Source organism: Pinus tabuliformis, chromosome 5_1, assembly GCF_031772625.1.
Source record: "Pinus tabuliformis cultivar Carrire ecotype Pingquan chromosome 5_1, CPIR1, whole genome shotgun sequence".
Lineage (NCBI taxonomy): Eukaryota > Viridiplantae > Streptophyta > Pinopsida > Pinales > Pinaceae > Pinus > Pinus tabuliformis.
The window spans coordinates 329,977,279-329,997,548 of NC_142305.1; positions in this window are offsets into that span (position 1 = coordinate 329,977,279).

Below are 20,270 nucleotides of genomic sequence, written 5' to 3' on the forward strand. Positions count from 1 at the left end.
AGCAGGACATGTCCAAGTTGAAGTGCTTTAACTGTCACCAGCACAGACACTATGCCACTAATTGTCTGCAGAAGAAGAAGAACAATCAAGTTGCTGGATCTGCAGTAGGAGAGGCTCTAGCCTCGCAGTTTGAGCTTGATTTTTCATTGATCGCATGCTTGGTATCAAGTGTGATGGGATCGGTATGTTTCTTGGACAGTGGTGCGTCTTTTCACATGACAGGAGATCGAGATTTGTTTTCTGATCTGGAGGAGAAAGATCTTGGAGTGCACATCGAGATGGGTGATGATGGTAGGTACAGTGCGACCGGTATCGGTACCATTTCCTTTTAGAGGGAGTCTGGTAAACCCTTCGTATTGAAGGAAGTGATGCATGTTCCAAGATTGAAGAAGAATCTTATCTCTGTGGCGATGTTAGAAGACAAGTGATATGATGTTGTTTTCAGCGAGGGAAAGGCCTTCCTGTGCAGTAAGACAACTGGAGAAACCCGGAAGATAGGGGTTCGAGTGAGGAACCTTTATCAATTGCATGTAGATGGTTACGCAACAATGGCATGCAAGGCAGAAGGATTGGTGAGCCGGGATGATGGCGAGCTGTGGCACAGGAGATTAGGTCACCTTCACCATGGAGCCTTGAAGATACTGCAGTAGATCACTATTGGGCTTCCTAAAGGAACTCTTGCACAGTCAAATCAGTGCAAGGGGTGTACTTTGGGAAAGTTTGTGAAAGCCACCTTTCACGAGAAGGATAGTTGCGCCACGACGATCCTTGAGAGAATTCACACAGGCGTGTGTGGACCTTTCTCAGTAGCTTCGACAGAAAAAAATAGGTATTATGTGATTTTTGTTGATGATTTCTCTCAAAAGTGTTGGATCTTCTTCATGCAGAAGAAGAGCGAGACATACTCAAAGTTCTGTGAGTTAAAAGCACTGGTCGAGAAGGAGTCGGGGAAGAAGGTGAAGGCTCTTATGAGCGATAATGGTGGTGAATACATCTCTGGCGAGTTCAAGGACTTTTGTAGTGCAGAAGGGATTTGAAGAGAGCTCATAGCTCTCCATAACCCACAACAGAATGGGGTTGCTGAGCGGAAGAACAGAATGATCGTGGGTGCTGCACGGGCGATGTTGCATGATCAGGGCCTACCCCTTCACTTGTGGGCGAAAGCATGAAATACTGCAGTATATGTGCAGAACCGTTGTCCTCACAGGATACTTGGCATGAGTACACCCGAGGAGGCTTATTCTGGTAAGAGGCCTAATATTTCTCATTTGAGGATTTTTGGTGCTAAAGTTTACATGCATGTGACGAAGGATGCCAGGAAGAAGTTGGAGACGATTGAAGAGGTTGGGATATTTGTGGGGTACACTGATACGCCCCACAACTATCGTGTGTATTTGCCAGACAGTGGCAAGACTGTTGTGCGACGAGATATAAAATTTCAGGAGGAGAAAGCCATGAAGTGTTCGCTTGAGAGGGAGCCACACTTGCATGTAGATGAGGAGCTATTAGTTCCTAAATATGAGCTTCAGGACGTGGATCAGCAACAGGATGAAGTTCATGGAGAGGAAGAAACCACTCATGCAGCGCCAACCATCAGAGGGCAAAAGCACTTGACAGAAGCTAAGCGATTGGCTCAAGATGGAGAGAAGTTTGTAGGACCACCTACAGCTCAACGTAGGTAGAGACAGTCACCCAATCGGTACACTAGATACATGGCTCTTGTGAGCAAATGTGTTGTGACTGAGCCATCCTTTTTTGAGGAAGCTGTGGAGGATCTCGCATGGGTAGATGCCATGGTGGAAGAGTATGATTTGATTGTCAGAAACAGTGCATGGGAGATTGTCCCAAGACCGGAAGGGAAATCAGTGGTGGGTTCGAGATGGATCTATAAAGTTAAGCAGGCAGCTGACTGGACTGTGGAGAAGTACAAGGAAAGATTTGTTGCTCGAGGCTTTTCACAGATAGAGGGGATCGATTATGAGGAGACCTTTGCACCTGTTGCAAGGTATTCTTCCATACAGACGATTCTTGCTCTCTCAACGCAGATGGGGTGGCACATTCATCAGATGGATGTGAAGACTACGTTCCTCAACGGAGTCATTGAGGAGGAGGTGTACATAGATCTTCAGCAGTGAGTCGCATGTGTGCAGGCTCAAGATCGCGTTGTATGGGTTGAAACAAGCACCACGTGCTTGGTACACATGGATAGACAGTTATTTCACCAGACTTGGATTCTCCAAGAGTGAGGCGGATCCTAACCTATACCAAATTGTGGTGGAGGGTAAGTTTCTTATCATTGTACTTTATGTAGATGATTTGATTCTAACAGGTGATGAGATGTTGATACTTTCATGCAAGGATGATCTTGCTAAGGAGTTTGAGATGAAGGACTTGGGCCTCCTTCATTATTTCTTGGGATTGGAAATTTGGTAGCGCAGTGATGGACTATTTGTTTCTTAGGGTAAGTATGCTCGGGAGATACTGGAGAAGTTCAACATGCATGGCTGCAAGCCTGTTAATACTCCTCTTCCTGGAGGTTGGAGGAAGGAGGATGCTACTTCGGCGGAGGTAGTGGATGCCACTGTTTATCGACAGTTGGTAGGGTCGCTTATGTATCTGGTCAATACACGACCCAATATATGCTATGCTGTTAACCAAGTTTCATAAGCTATGGTTAAGCCAACCAAGCTCTTCTGGAAGGCAGGCAAGCATGTATTGCGTTATCTCAAAGGCACATCGGGATATGGTTTGTGGTACAGATAGGAGGATGAGGTGAAGCTATGTGGCTTCACAGATGCAGATTGGGAAGGAGCCCAACGGACAGAAAGAGCACATCAGGAGGGGTCTTCAGTATCAGGTCGAAAATAATTTCTTGGTACAGCAGGAAGCAGAGATCCATGGCACTCAGTTCAGCAAAGGCCGAGTATATGGCAGCAAGTTTGGCTGCATGCGAGGCTATATGGATGAGGAATATCCTGGTCAGGTTGTTCAGTTCTCACTTGGAGCCTACCGTGATTTATTGTGATAACTAGAGTTGCATTAAACTCTTGGCTAATCCAGTATTTCATGATAGATCTAAGCACATTGACATTAGGTACCATCATATTAGAGATTGTGTGTAGCGGAGAGTCATGTTACTTTCATACATTCCAACGGAGGATCAGGATGCTGATATCTTGACGAAGGTGCTCACCAGGAGAAAATTCGAATACCACCGAGGCAGGATAGGGCTTGCTAATAATCCATGTCTTGTTGAGAGGGAGTGTTGAGAATGCAACAAGATGATGGAGCTTAATGGAAAGAAGTCACCTTCACTAAGCGGGCCCGCAGGATATTTTTGGTGCAAAGTCTATTTTTAGACATATGGATCATGGTCTATGAGTTGCAGTATGCTATTTGTGGATGATTAGTCATGTTGGTAAAAATTTATGGACTTCTATTTTTAGACATATGGGCGGTTTCTATTTTTAGACTGTCAGGCTAAAAATAGAGCAGTCAAATATTATTGTCTCATAATAATATTTGGACTATAAACATTATCTTATCCTCTTGGAGCACTTCAGTTTGAGCTACAGATGTGGCACATGCAGCTGTCAGAAGGAAATACGCTTTCTTTGTGGGTCAGTTGAGCTATTGCATGCAAGACTTCAGTTAGAACTCATGTGGTTGAGTTTGGTGGAGTTGATTGTGGAGTTGATGGAGTTGTGTTTAGTTTGACTTGGTTGAACTAGTTGTATTTTAGTCTAACTAAAGAATACACTAGTGATGAGTTGTGTGAATTAATTATTAATTAATTCACTAATTATTAACTCATAAAGCAACTAAAGAATACATCAGTTAACTCAGTGCATGTACAATTTAGTGGAGATAGGTGTTAGAGGTTGAGATTGCTATCAGTTGTGACTATAGTTGTGCATGAGATTTGCACATGCATGGATGGATATTTCCCATGAGGCTTTCATAGTATAAGCAAAGGAATTCGATTTCACAGAGTGATTGATTCCCTTGCAGGATTGCGCAGTGGAGGCAGGCAAAGCAGTGGAGGAGATTTGAACTGTGATTAATCAGATCTGAGCTAGTTTTGTGTGTAACGGGTGGATATAGTACTGAGTACTTGTGAGGAGTATTGTACTATGTATTGTTACATGTTCTCTATCATTATAATATAGAGATAGTGTGGGGTTTTCAGCTGTATGCTTTCCCCAGGTTACATACTGTGTTAATGTGTGCATGCGATTGATGTTTCATTATTTTTAATGCTGCTAAATTGATGATCAACGTAGAGGAGGTTATGTATTATGCATGTATTCCACAATAGTGTATAATCGGGAAAATCTCTATGAATAAGTTTCATATTATTCAAAATTTCTACATTGTCAATGTTATCATCAACCAACTTGGCAACAAGATTAGATACCATATTAATCAATCAATAAGCAACCTCCAAAAGAGATCTTTTAACATCTAATCATATGCATGAGCAAGCATGACATAATAACTAACTAGTACATATACTCAAGTATATATTGTTTGACCTCCACAATGTTTATTTACACTAATGCATAATTCTCTTTAAGAGATCTAACTCTTTAGTTCTACTAACATGTATAACATAATCGTTATATCTTCCTACATGTAATAAACTGTTATTTCCATGCTTAAGCACACATGTTCTTTTCACATAGTTATTTTTCGAGAACTCAACATAGTCTTTCTAACATAAAAAGAACATAACTCCATATCACAATGAATATTCCTTGTTCATACCATTGCTTATCATATTAACCCTTCTTTAATGTATGCAACACATATTCCCTTCACTAGAATACTACCATCATTTCATACAACAAACCACATACTTCTTTCTTAAAGGAAGTCATTACAACCTCATTTCCCTATCTTCCTATATGAGGGTTTCTCAAGCTTCCCTTTCAAGAAATTATTAAAGATATCCATCATTATACATAAAACACAAGACACAAAAACAAGGTTAACTTACCGTTTATGCATCAAAATCAAGAAGTCAACACAACTCACCTAACAAGACAAACTTTTCAAGAGATTATTATTTTCAAGAAAGTTAACATAATCACTTTCTCTACATACACACAAAATCATACAAATTCATACTCCCACAATCACAATAGCTACCCTTATGTGCATGCAACATGTGTTTTTCCTAACACAATTACTTTTACTTCAATGCACATAATCTTTCCATGGAACAAGTATGGATTCTTGGTATGATATGAACACTATTCATATGTCTTTCAAAAATAGGAAACTCTATTTTTGTTTCAAGAGATCTTCTCATAAAAGCCATCATCTTCATACATGAAGTATGCACACTTTCCTAAAAAGAAAACTATAGAAATAAATATCTATGAGCCTAGAAGCACTTCACTAGCTAATTCGATCATGCATGTAATGCATAATTATTTCACATGAACTTAGAAATTAGCTCGTATCACAATGCCATTAGCATATATCCTTTTTCAAGAAACTTTTATAAAAATACTTATTTTAATTCAAGAAAACTTGGCCACTTTTCACGCTATGTCCTCAGGATGTTTATATGCTTCCTCTTCTTTTCTCAAGAAGATATTTTGGCTATATTTAGCAAGGATTTTATTCCAAGAAAATGACGAGAGACAAGCATTTTACACACAAGACTCACATGTAGTCTTTCTAAGAGGAAATACCTATTTTCTTTACCAAGAAAACATACAAAATAATCAATCTTTAACATATTTTCTTTACCAAGAAAACATATCAAATATTCAATCTTTTACTGCATGCACTAACATATTTTCTTTACCAAGAAAACATATAAAATAATCATTCTTTTACTGCATGCATTAACATATTTTCCTACCAAGAAAACATATAATTTAATCATTCTTTTACTGCATGCATCAACATATTTTCCTACCAAGAAAACATATAATTCAATCATTCTTTTACTGCATGCATCAACATATTTTCCTACCAAGAAAACATATAATTCAATCATTCTTTTACTGCATGCATCAACATATTTTCCTACCAAGAAAACATATAATTTAATCTTCTTTTACTACACATAAACAAAGAATATTTCAAGAGATCAACTTATCTCTTTCCTTCGACAACTCTGTTGTAGTCTCCCATTGGAAAACCTTCTGGTAGGTTGGTGATCGATGAAATCTCTGCCGTAGGGAGCATAGTTGCCCCTGAATGCAGTTGCAATATAGTTGTTGTTGCCTGGATCAATGGTCGATTCACCAAACCCAAAGAGAGTCGGAACCTTTGGCGAGCTTGTAATTTTCATATGATTTGACTGAAAATGGTCAAGGGCACGAATTCCTATCCATTGCATGGCAATGACAGTATTTGCAGTCTCTGTAATCTGCGCTCGCTTCCCAGGTTTAACATTCCAGTTTTCCCAACGAATGTCAAGAAAATCATAAACCTTTTCACCGTAATTTCCTTCTTGATTTTATCTAAGACCTCCAACCGCTGCACGCATCGCTTTCCTTCCAAAGGATCAGTTTTTTGCATGAAGCACTATTACCATTACCCACAAAAAGGAATGTTGCCCCCTCATTCAGTTCACAACTACCAAGAATCAGTTAATAACTGATTCATAAGTTGAAATTACTTTTACGCAGGGGGTAATTATAATAGGGATATTACATACTCCCCCCCTTAACAAGAACACCGTCCCCGGTGTTCATCTCTCATCGGAACTTTAGATTGTACTCATGGTATAACCAAACCACACAAAATGTGATCCTTCCTCTTTTAAAATCAAAGATTTCATTTCAAGAAATGACAACAAACAAAATAGTAATGATATAATCATAAGAAAGATCAATAGTCATAAGCATTCATAACTGCAAAAATATGCAAGTTCTAATTGCCAACACTTGGCCATTGTTCAAATTCAAAAACCAAACTCTATATCAACTTACCATTACTTACCATCTACTCTTGAAAATCATGAGCACTTCCACGTAAGCATTTTAATAGTGTTTGGACAACCCATCAACCCTCTATGGTAAGTAATCCTGTAATGTTAGACAGACAAATTCAATTGCATTAGTCATAATATTGTGAGTCAAATGAAATACTTTTAACTATCAATCAATTGTGCAATGTTAGATGATTTTTAAATCACAGTACTTTTACAAGTACTTAAGAGCTCATAAATGCTCCACATGCACACTGAATTAATTCTTACTAAAGACATCCACAGAGTACTTCTAAAAGTACCAAAAGAGCACCTATCTCTCTAATCATCAAACAATCAATCACTGCGTCAAGTTAATATTTCCTTAGCCCCTACTAAGACGTTCACAAAATTAATAATACAATAAAGGAATTAAAATTTCCAATAACTCCTTATTGAGCACTAAGCTCATTTCTTGTTAAATGTGCATAACATATTTTACACAACTATATGTAAAATTCATTTTTAACATAACATATAGCTGATTAGTTAATTCCTTTAGCTATGAGACCACAATAGGCTAAAGAATTCCCAACCCATAGGAACTAGTTTCCACAACCAGATCGAGTCATTTTCACATCCAGACAGTTTCTTTGATAGAGACCTTACCAGGTCTAACATGGAATTCCACTGGCCAACCAGCTCAAGAATTCTAGGGAGAGGAAATCTGGGCAGACAAGTACCATCAACCCCTCTGGGCAGGTAACTGCCATCAACCCAAATCTGGGCAGACAAGTACCATCAACCCCTCCGGGTAGGTAACTGCCATCAACCCAAGGCATTCTAGCCTTTCACAATCTGGGCAGACAAGTACCATCAACCCCTCTGGGCAGGTAACTGCCATCAACCCAAGGCATTCTAGCCTTTCACAACTATCTGCAACTGTTTGGCATGCTAAATTTCTCTTTTATCACTATCCCCAAAGTAATTTACATAATGAACCATATAATCATTATCGTTAACAAAACAAACATGCATGTATACCATGCATCTACACTTAACCCTCAACATGGGTCCACAACATCTAGATTGTTAGGAAACACAACTAACATACATGTTGTATGCATTCTGATTTCTAAATAACACAATCATGCATATCATATAATATTATTGTTTCTCATTTATGATTGCAATTCTCATTGCAACATTTTACGTGACGAGTTTTCTTGTTGCCATTAAGCTACCACTACTTAATCCCATTAACAACATTAGTTATACATATGCATCCTTTAACAAGTATTCACTTCCCTAATCTTTTTAGTTTGCAGCACAATACTATCATGCATAAAATTATATGCAAATATTCATTACTGTGTAAATGCCTATGATAGGTGAGGTAACAATCTAAACATTTCCAATTTCCCACAATGTAATGCCATCAACAGACCAATACAGGAAGTAACTACCACAACCACTTTTTTACGAATTGTGATAAGCTTAAATCAAATTCAATTCACGCACATAAGTGCTATTAGTTAGTCATACAACACTAACCAATCACAACTACCATTCATCTTAATGGAACCATGGCAAAACTTATTCAAAAATTAGTTATGACATTCAAGTCTCACTGCTAGACTCATTGCATGTTTTCAATATCTAAGGGGTTCTTCTAATGTCCTTTTAAAACAATTTTTCATCCTATTCAAGGATGTTCCCCATAATTTATATTCATGCATTGCCTCATTAAATTTTGTTCATTGTAACTTCAATCTTGTTCAATAAATGCATCATTGTTATTGCCATATTTTCAAATCAAAAGTTGGTAGTTGATTGTCACTTTCCTCAATGATTATTCAATATTGCTCATAAGTGCAACAAAAGTTTCATTGTCTTTTATCCTCATCAGGAATCCAATGTCATGAACATAACTATGCAACAACTTATTGCTTACTACTCAAAGCAGTTTAAACACCAACCACACTTATCATGCCAGAAGTAGTGTACTAGTAGATCAATATGTGAATGGTGAAACTCATACCTGAGTTAATGCTCATTGGTGGCATACCTCAATTTATTTTCCGCTTACCAATTCCCAAAGGTGCCAGTGCTGCAACATTTAGCTCTGATACCACTTGTCACATACCTCGTTAACCTCGCACGTAAAAGTAGGGAGTTAGAATTTTTTATACAAATTACCCACAAGTAATTATCCAATTCACAACTCCAAAAATCATCATTAACCATTAGATATAATTTACATTAGCACATCAAGTAAATTGCAATAGAAGACAGTAAGTTTCTTAACCATTAACCACCATTGCGGTAGTGTAATAACATAAACTATCTCATGAATCCTTGCACCATTTCATGATTTCCTTAACCATATTAGTTAATCACATACTTGGACATTATTATTATGCCATCAAATAAAGAATCATCAACATCAAGGATTCATCATCATCAAACTGACACAAAAGGCAATCACACCATTGAACACCAATATACCCTAGAAACCCCGTAGGGTGAAAACCAACAAACGTTTAATCTTATTATTAAACGTTCGTGAGGGTTTTCACCCCTCACTCAATGGCTTATAAGGGATTCCATTCCTTCACCATTGTTATAAAATCATTACAATGAATTATCATTAAGTCGTCACATAACTAGCTAAAAGCTAATATAGTTTCCATGAAACCCTTCACTTACATACTACCACATGCAACATTCCTTGTGGCATGATTGTTCTAGCAATGTACGATCCCGCAACTTGTACTCAACTGCATGGACCGTTAATCCTTTTCCTGCCACAACATTAAACATCACTTTTCTTTGGCTCCATTCGCCATCGTTTCCTATCAATGTTATCATCAACCAGCTTGGCAACAAGATTAGATACCATATTAATCAATCAATAAGCAACCTCTAAAAGAGATCTTTTAACATCTACTCATATGCATGAGCAAGCATGACATAATAACTAACTAGTACATATACTCAAGTATATATTGTTTGACCTCCACAATGTTTATTTACACTAATGCATAATTCTCTTTAAGAGATATAACTCTTTAGTTCTACTAACATGTATAACATAATCGTTATATCTTCCTACATGTAATATATTGTTATTTCCATGCTTAAGCACACATGTTCTTTTCACATAGTTATTTTTCGAGAACGCAACATAGTGTCTCTAACATACAAAGAACATAACTCCATATCACAATGACTATTCCTTGTTCATACCATTTCTTATCATATTAACCCTTCTTTAATGAATTCAACACATATTCCCTTCACTAGAATACTACCATCATTTCATACAACAACCACATACTTCTTTCTTAAAGGAAGTCATTATAACCTCATTTCCCTATCTTCCTATATGAGGGTTTCTCAAGCTTCCCTTTCAAGAAATTATTAAAGATATCCATCTTTATACATAAAAATCAAGACACAAAAACAAGGTTAACTTACCCTTTATGCATCAAAATCAAGAAGTCAACACAACTCATCTAACAAGACAAACTTTTCAAGAGATTATTATTTTCAAGAAAGTTAACATAATCACTTTCTCTACGTACACACAAAATCATACAAAATCATACTCCCACAATCACAATAGCTACCCTTATGTGCATGCAACATGTGTTTTTCCTAACACAATTACTTTTACTTCAATGCACATAATCTTTCCATGGAACAAGTATGGATTCTTGGTATGATATGAACACTATTCATATGTCTTTCAAAAATAGGAAACTCTATTTTTGTTTCAAGAGATCTTCTCATAAAAGCCATCATCTTCATACATGAAGTATGCACACTTTCCTAAAAAGAAAACTATAGAAATAAATATCTATGAGCCTAGAAGCACTTCACTAGCTAATCCGATCATGCATGTAATGCATAATTATTTCACATGAACTTAGAAATTAGCTCGTATCACAATGCCATTACCATATATCATTTTTCAAGAAACTTTTATAAAAATACATATTTTAATTCAAGAAAACTTGGCCACTTTTCACGCTATGTCCTCAGGATGTTTATATGCTTCCTCTTCTTTTCTCAAGAAGATATTTTGGCTATATTTAGCAAGGATTTTATTCCAAGAAAATAATGAGAGACAAGCATTTTACACACAAGACTCACATGTAGTCTTTCTAAGAGGAAATACCTATTTTATAAACCAAGAAAACATATCCAATATTCAATCTTTTACTGCATGCACTAACATATTTTCTTTACCACGAAATCATATAAAATAATAATTCTTTTACCGCATGCATTAACATATTTTCCTACCAAGAAAACATATACTTAATCATTCTTTTACTGCATGCATCAACATATTTTCCTACCAAGAAAACATATAATTCAATCATTTTTTTACTGCATGCATCAACATATTTTCATACCAAGAAAACATATAATTCAATCATTCTTTTACTACATGCATCAACATATTTTCCTACCAAGAAAACATATAATTTAATCTTCTTTTACTACACATAAACAAAGAATATTTGAAGAGATCAACTTATCTCTTTCCTTCAACAACTCTATTGTAGTCTCCCATTGGAAAACCTTCTAGTAGGTTGGTGATCGATGAAATCTCTGCTGTAGGGAGCATAATTGCCCCTGAATGTAGTTGCAATATAGTTGTTGTTTCCTAGATCAATGGTCGATTAACCAAACCCAAAGAGAGTCAGAACCTTTGGCGAGCTTGTAATTTTCATAAGATTCGACTGAAAATGGTCAAGGGCACGAATTCCTATCCATCGCATGGCAATGATAGTATTTGTAGTCTCTGTAATCCGCGCTCGCTTCTGAGGTTTAACATTCCAGTTTTCCCAATGAATGTCAAGAAAATCATAAACCTTTTCACCGTAATTTCCTTCATGATTTTATCTAAGACCTCCAACGGCTGCACACATCACTTTTCTTCCTAAGGATCATTTTTTTGCATGAAGCACTATTACCATTACCCGCAAAAAGGAATGTTGCCCCCTCATTCAGTTCACGACTACCAAGAATCAGTTAATAATTGATTCATAAGTTGAAATTACTTTTACACAGGGGGTAATTATAATAGGGATTTACATACTCCCCCCCTTAACAATAACACCGTCCCCGGTGTTCATCTCTCATCGGAACTTTAGATTGTACTCATGGTATAACCAAACCACACAAAATGTGATCCTTCCTCTTTTAAAATCAAATATTTCATTTCAAGAAATGACAACAAACAAAATAGTAATGATATAATCATAAGAAAGATCAATATTCATAAGCATTCATAACTGCAAAAATATGCAAGTTCTAATTGCCAACACTTGGCCATTGTTCAAATTCAAAAACCAAACTCTATATCAACTTACCATTACTTACCATCTACTCTTGAAAATCATGAGCACTTCCACGTAAGCATTTTAATAGTGGTTGGACAACCCATCAACCCTCCATGGTAAGTAATCCTGTAATGTTTGACAAACAAATTCAATTGCATTAGTCATAATATTGTGAGTCAAATGAAATACTTTTAACTATCAATCAATTGTGCAATGTTAGATGATTTTTAAATCACAATACTTTTACAAGTACTTAAGAGCTCATCACTGCTCCACATGCACACTGAATTAATTCTCACTAAAGACATCCACAGAGTACTTCTAAAAGTACCAAAAGAGCACCTAGCTCTCTAATCATCAAACAGTCAATCACTGCATCAAGTGAAAATTGCCTTAGCCCCTACTAAGACGTTCACAAAATTAATAATACAATAAAGGAATTAAAATTTCCAATAACTCCTTATTGAGCACTAAGCTCATTTCTTGTTAAATGTGCATAACATATTTTACACAACTATATGTAAAATTCATTTTTAACATAACATATAGCTGATTAGTTGATTCCTTTAGCTATGAGACCACAATAGGCTAAAGAATTCCCAACCCATAGGAACTAGTTTCCACAACCAGATCGAGTCATTTTCACATCCAGACAGTTTCTTTGATAGAGACCTTACCAGGTCTAACATGGAATTCCACTGGCCAACCAGCTCAAGAATTCTAGGGAGAGGAAATCTGGGCAGACAAGTACCATCAACCCCTCTGGGCAGGTAACTGCCATCAACCCAAATCCCGGCAGACAAGTACCATCAACCCCTCCGGGTATGTAACCTCCATCAACCCAAGGCATTCTAGCCTTTCACAATCTGGGCAGACAAGTACCATCAACCGCTCTGGGCAGGTAACTCCCATCAACCCAAGGCATTCTAGCCTTTCACAACTATCTGCAACTATCGGGCATGCTAAATTTCTCTTTTATCACTATCCCCAAAGTAATTTACATAATGAACCATATAATAATTATCGTTAACAAAACAAACATGCATGTATACCATGCATCTACACTTAACCCTCAACATGGGTCCACGACATCTAGATTGTTAGGAAACACAACTAACATACATGTTGTATGCATTCTGATTTCTAAATAACACAATCATGCATATCATATAATATTATTGTTTCTCATTTATGATTGCAATTCTCATTGCAACATTTTACGTGACGAGTTTTCTTGTTTCCATTAAGCTACCACTACTTAATCCCATTAGCAACATTAGTTATACATATGCATCCTTTAACAAGTATTCCCTTCCCTAATCTTTTTAGTTTGCGGCACAATACTATCATGCATAAAAGTATATGCAAATACTCATTACTGTGTAAATGCCTATGATAGGTGAGGTAACTGTTAGTGTCAGTCTTTCCAGCCTTCCTCTAGTGATCAAATATGCTCTTACAAAGTGGTCTCACTGTGTCAAGGTCAAATTTTGTCATTTCAGTGAGTATTCAAGCAAAATTTGGTCACTAGGCATTAGGTCTAGGGTTTGCTCTCACTCTTTTCAAAGTTGCCCAATTGCCAATCTATGTCACTATTCAGCTGAGTCTATCATCATTCATAGGGTTTTCATTATCATCTCAGTGTCTAATGAGTCATTTTACACCTTATTCATGCTTCAATGGCGCTTAGGTAAGGTCATTTCCCTCTCCTAGGGTTTTGAAGGAAATTTCTCTTGGACGGTCAAATCATCGGCAAAACTTGTTTCCTGATGTTCATACACCTTCCCATATCCTTAAAGTACCCTACCAAATGCTTTCCATCATTGAGATTCCCCAAATTCCTCATTTTTGCACAAACCCTAGTTTCTAGCTACAACCTGGCAATTTTCTAGGTTGGGCTTGTGTTTTTCCCTTTTGGACCCCTTCTCCTCACTCAATCTCTGAGATTCCACTTTCCCCTGCTTGCTAACATCCCTCCCTACTTCCCAAAATTTCCCCAAGAATTTAGAAGCCCCTTATCCCCTTCATTTCACTTCATTTCGACAAAATTCCTTGTTTCACACATCGGGATAAGTTTCACTCAAATGGTGTTTCAGAGAAATAAAAGATGAATTTGGGAAAAAATAGAGAGGTTTTTGTCCACAACATGCCAAAGAAGAAAAACCTCCTTCACTTTTTGTACAGGTGTCATGGTTTTAGAGAAATGTCAAAATTACAATCGCTAGATCCAAGGAGGTTGGCCAAGGCACTAAAACGACGGAAAAGGCCCGATCCACTCCGAATTTTGGCCAAAGCCTCTTTGACTGAGCATGGTACTTGATTGGGGACTCCCAGCCCAAATTTCAAGAAATTTGGAGAAAATTTTGTCAATTGTGAATTTTTTGTGCCAAACACAGGTTTTCTCCACCAACATGTCGCGCGCCGCGCGTAACCTATTCGATGGGCAACTCCATTTTGGGAAAACTCAGCATTTTTGGATTTTTCATGCAAAGATACACCTGTTCAGCAATTACCAAGAGATTTCATCAAATTTTGAGCCTCTAGAAAGTAAAAAAAAGAAGCAAAAAATGACTTTCTGCCACCTTTTTGACACACGGGAAGCAGTCTTGGGAGATTGCAATTTTGGAGGGGCAAATGATCACAAAATTCAGAAATTCCACTGGATTTGAAAAGTAGACATCCAGAACTTTCCAACAAGCCCACTTTTGCCTCATTTGGACACCTAGAAGTGCCTCAAAAACAGCTCCAAAGGCGCGCGGCCTGTTCAGGATCAGGGCGCGACGTGTTGGGCAGTTTTCACAGAAATTCACCTACAGCTCAGCAAAACGTAGTTTTGACTGGATTTGAATTTTTGGAGTAGATTTTTATCCTCCTTGTTGTAAAGGATGTAATTCTATGATATTTTGACACTTATTTATCTCTTCTAGAAGAGTCATTCATGAGATAGGCAAAAATTTAGTGAATGAATTGGTTTCCTAGTTTATAGAGGCAAGTTGTTTTGACTGCCTAGTTTTTAGTGCTCAATTTAGAATTGGTTGAAACAGCTCCTAGGATAGTGAGCTCGACCCCTAGAGGCAAGGAAAGATGTTAGATTACTTATATTATGTACTTTCTTGGTCATTTTCATGGTTGGACTCTTGAGGGAGAAGCTTCAATTGTATTACTGATTGTATCTCTCCAATTTTTGGCAAAGGAAGACCAGGGTTTTGCAGTCCTTTTTGGGATTCCTGTGGTTACATGTATTGATGGTGTGTTTCTCTTTGTACTTGTAAGTTTTTTATGTGATTCATCTTCTTACTTTTCCTTCTGCAAATTAGGCAAATGAAGTGTTAAAGTAGAATTCATGATTGCCATGCTCTGCTTTTAAGTTTGCTTAATATCAATGTTTTCATCTGTTTAAGGAGAACTCAAGGTGATTGCTTGCTCTCCTTAGCTCCTCACCAGTCATTCTCATCCATCCAGCTCTTTCAAAGGCATCAATACAGTCTCCGATCTTTCCCCAAAGAACCCCCTGCGAAAACTGTGTCCAATCCCCGCACCCAAAATTGCCTTCCCCAATTTTCCACCAAAATCCTAAAAATCTCAAATCAAACATTTTTATCAGTTTACTAGCCTAAAATCAGTGTTCTTTATTGGTTATCTCTGCCTTTTGAAGATCTTTTCCGAGATATACCGGAGAGAGCCCTCTCCTGCCCCGTAGGGCTAGCTACGAGGCTAAGTGGTTTGATGTTGCCTTGGAGTTTGCCTTTCTCAGCCTGAGGTGAAATTTCAAGCGCTAACATATTGGCGACCATACTGGGGAAGAACAAATGGTTTGCTTGTTTAAGTCATTTGTTTTATAAGCTACAGACGGAGCCTGAAGTTATGCCAGGTAGCCTTCGAAACGCTTTTGCTTTGCATTAGCGGAAGTAGATAAACGTTGCTTCAGTCAATCTCCGGTCTAGCTTGTAAACGTGACATTTAACTTGTTAATTACCCCAGTACATGTATCAAGTTCAGATCTGATGGTTGATGGTGGACACCGATCAGACACTTGAAAGGCTGAAATCATTCACCTGGCGACTCTAAATCATTTTCGAGATCAGATCCAAAGACTCCACTGGAGGATGATCCCGACCAGAAAAAACATGAAAGGACAACATGGACGGATCAGGTATTCAAGTTGGAATTTCATCCAAGACATTTTGTTCTTTGTCATAAGTTATTTCTTCTCTTTTCCCAAGAATGTCAAGAAGGCTTTGCAAAGTATACTATGCTTGAGAAAAGATCCTCGGCCTGCAGTTGATTCTTTCCCTTTGAAGATTGTGAATACCAAAGATTTGCATGCCTTTGAGCTTGATGAGGATCCTTTTTCCGAATTTTGTGATGACCATCTTCAAATTGATGAACCTCAAGAGACCAAGACTGATTCTATACCTGCTGTACATACCCATACACCTTGTAAAATTCCAGATCGGTATAAACCTCTTATTTTACCTTTGGTTCTTCATGCTTTCCCCAAAAACTATGATCTATACTTGTCGAGGTTTGACGGTGAATGTAAGAATGTCAACGCTGAGCAACATGTGCAGAATTTTGAGTCTTTTCTAGATATTTTTGAAGTTGATAGCGAAGATGTCAGTATAAGGCTTTTTGCTCTTTCTTTACAAGCTAAAGTGAAGAGTTGGTTCAAAACCCTGCCTGATGCAAGCATTTCAGATTTCCAGCAGTTTGTCAAAGTTTTTCTCGACAGGTGGATGATCGGGCAGAACCTTTTCTTGATTGTAGAAGAGTATAACCAGCTGAAAAGATTGCCAGGGCAGACAGTACAACAGTTTTCAACCAGATTTAACCAAGTTTATTATTCGATGCCAGTTGATATAAGGCCTACTCCTAGATCGACTCTCTTGCACTATCCGGGTGCCTTTGATCCGGAAATGGAGTTTCAGCTGAGAGAAAGGGATATTGCTGTTGAAAATAATACTGAGAGGGGGGGGTGAATCAGTATTATCAAGCAATTTAATAAATCTTCCTTATTTGATCTTGAATTATTTTTGCATGTCAGTACCATAAAATAATGAGCATGAAAAACAGATAATCACACCAAAGAACACAAGATGTAAGGTGGAAACCCAATGTGGGTGAAAACCACCTGCTGCAATATGTCTCTATCTTCTTTCAATTTAGAAACTTCTTTTACAATGATTTTGTACTGGTGCAGTCCTTTACCAGTACGCAGGCTGCAACCTGCAGAGAGCTACAACTCTCTCTCTTTCTCGTTTTCCAGTCTACTCCTGGAAGGGAGCTACAACCCCCTACTTCCTTTCATAAAGCATCAGATGATCAACAAGTACATAACAGATATAGATCACTACAGATATCAGATCAGTAATAACAGAAACAACCCAGAACACCTTATCAACAGAGAAATTCAGTCAATAGAACATCTTAAAACAAAGACGCAGTTTTTCTTTCTGTGGCCTGCGACCAGACGCCGTTAACTTTCTGCTACTCTGCGTCCACACGCAGATATCCTTCTGCTCCGCTGCATGCCCACGCACTGTTCCTGTGACTGCTCTGCGTTCTGTTGCTTCAGGGACGCACCCAAAGATACTATCGCACCGCGTCTTTCGCTACAGAGACGCACCTGAAAACATTATCGCGCCGCGTCCTTCTGCTTCAGAGACGCACCTGAACCTTGATCGCCCTGCGTCCCCACGCAGGTCTCTTTCTACTGTACTGCGTCTCTGCGCACTTACCCTTTACAGTATCAGCGTCCCGGCGCACTTGCCCTTTACAGTATCAGCGTCCCGGCGCACTTTCCCTTCACTGAACCTGCGACCCTTCAGATGTAAATGATATGAAGACTTCAGAACAGACCCAAACAGTCAGATCTACAGATCTGATCATGCGCCATAGAGATCACAGTCCATTAGAAGATTCGCCCTCTTAGATCTGGACTAGATCTCACCAAATAAGATATTCAACCCAAGACCCTTTTTCAATCCAAATGAACTCCTTTGCTTTATATAGGCAAGCTCCTCCCCAAAACATGGAACAATACCACGAGCTGACACCATAGAAACACAAAAACATCGGCTAGATACCACACAAGAAACCCCCACGTGCTTTTCTCTGCCTTGAAATGTGTGCACTGGGTAGACGCACCCCCTGAACGGCTGGCCGGCGACCCTGGACGCGGGTTCTGCATGGTATACCTGCGGGGACGCACTTTCTGAACCGATTTCCTGCGTCCTTCTTAATTTTCAACAAACTGAGAGTCTTACCACTGGAGTTGCCATCAAGTACAACATCTGTAACATACAGTCATACCAGAAAACATAATGCCAACAATCTCCCCCTTTGGACTTGATGGCAACCTCACAAACTTCAGCTTCATTCTCCCCCTTTGACATCAAGGGCAAAGGGTATGCTCCCCCTAAGCTCATGCTCCCCCTGAACCTGTACCACCAATAAGAAGAAGTTTAACAAGATGATGCATCAACAACCCCCAGCTTTTGCCTGAGGTATTCAAACGTGTCCCTGGGCAATGGTTTGGTAAGAATATCAGCAACTTGTTCCTTGGAAGGAACATACTCCAACTTGACTTTCTGTTCAAGCACTTGTTCCCGGAGAAAATGGTACTTGATTGGTATGTGCTTGGTTTTTGAATGCATAACCGGATTTTTTGAGATGCTGATTGCACTTGTGTTATCACATAAGATGGGGATAGGTGGTGTACAAGTGATTTGAAAATCCTGCAAAGTCTGCATCATCCAAAGGAGTTGAGTGCAACAAGATGCAGCAGCAACATATTCTGCTTCAGCTGTAGACAAGGCAATCGAACTCTGTTTCTTGCTGAACCAAGATACCAGTCTGGAACCCATAAAGAACGCACCACCACTTGTGCTTTTCCTGTCATCCACGCTTCCGGCCCAATCTGCATCTGTATAAGCATGAAGAGTAAGATCTGTATCTCTAGGATACCATAAGCCATAATTTTGAGTCCCTTGAAGATATTTGAAAATTCTCTTTACTGCCTGAAGATGAGTCTCCTTCGGATTTGCCTGAAATATTCCAACTATTCCAACTGCATGCATGATGTCCGGTCGGGTACCTGTCAAATATAGTAAACTTCCAATCATAGATCTGTAGGTTGGTTGATGTACTGCTGCAGATTCATCATTTGCACTGAGACTACATCCTGTGACCATGGGTGTACATACTGGTTTTGCATCTTCCATGCCATATTTCTTCAAAATCTGCTTGAGATACTTGGTTTGAGATAAAAAGATTCCTCCTTTCTTTTGTTGGATTTGCAAACCAAGGAAATATGTCAGTTCTCCTAGCAAGGACATTTCAAATTCTTTCTGCATGACCGAGGCAAAGCTTTGACTCATAGCTTCTTCATTGCTGCCAAAAATAATGTCATCTACATACACAACAAGTATTAGTAATTTGTCATTTTCAATTTTTATATACAGATTGCTATCTGCTGAACCTTTTGAGAAGCCTTGTTGATGAAGATATTTGTCCAACCGGTAGTACCAAGCCCTTGGAGCTTGTTTGAGACCATAGAGAGCCTTTTTCAATCGGCATACAAGATTTGGATCATTTCCAAGAATGAACCCATCTGGCTGTTCAATGTACACTTCTTCTTCCAAGTCTCCATTCAGAAAGGCTGATTTCACGTCCATTTGAAATACTTTGAAGTTTTGAAAACTTGAGAGAGCAAGGAACATTCAGATGGCCTCAAGTCTTGCAACAGGAGCAAAAGTTTCTTCAAAGTCTATTCCTTCTTGCTGCGCATACCCTTTACAAACAAGTCTGGCTTTGTTTCTAATTACTTCTCCATTTTCGTTCAATTTATTTTTGAAGACCCATTTTGTTCCGATAACATTCTTATCCTTTGGTCTAGGAACCAGCTCCCAAGTGTTGTTCTTTTCGATTTGCTCAAGTTCTTCATCCATTGCTTTCACCCAACATTCATCTTTGCAGGCTTC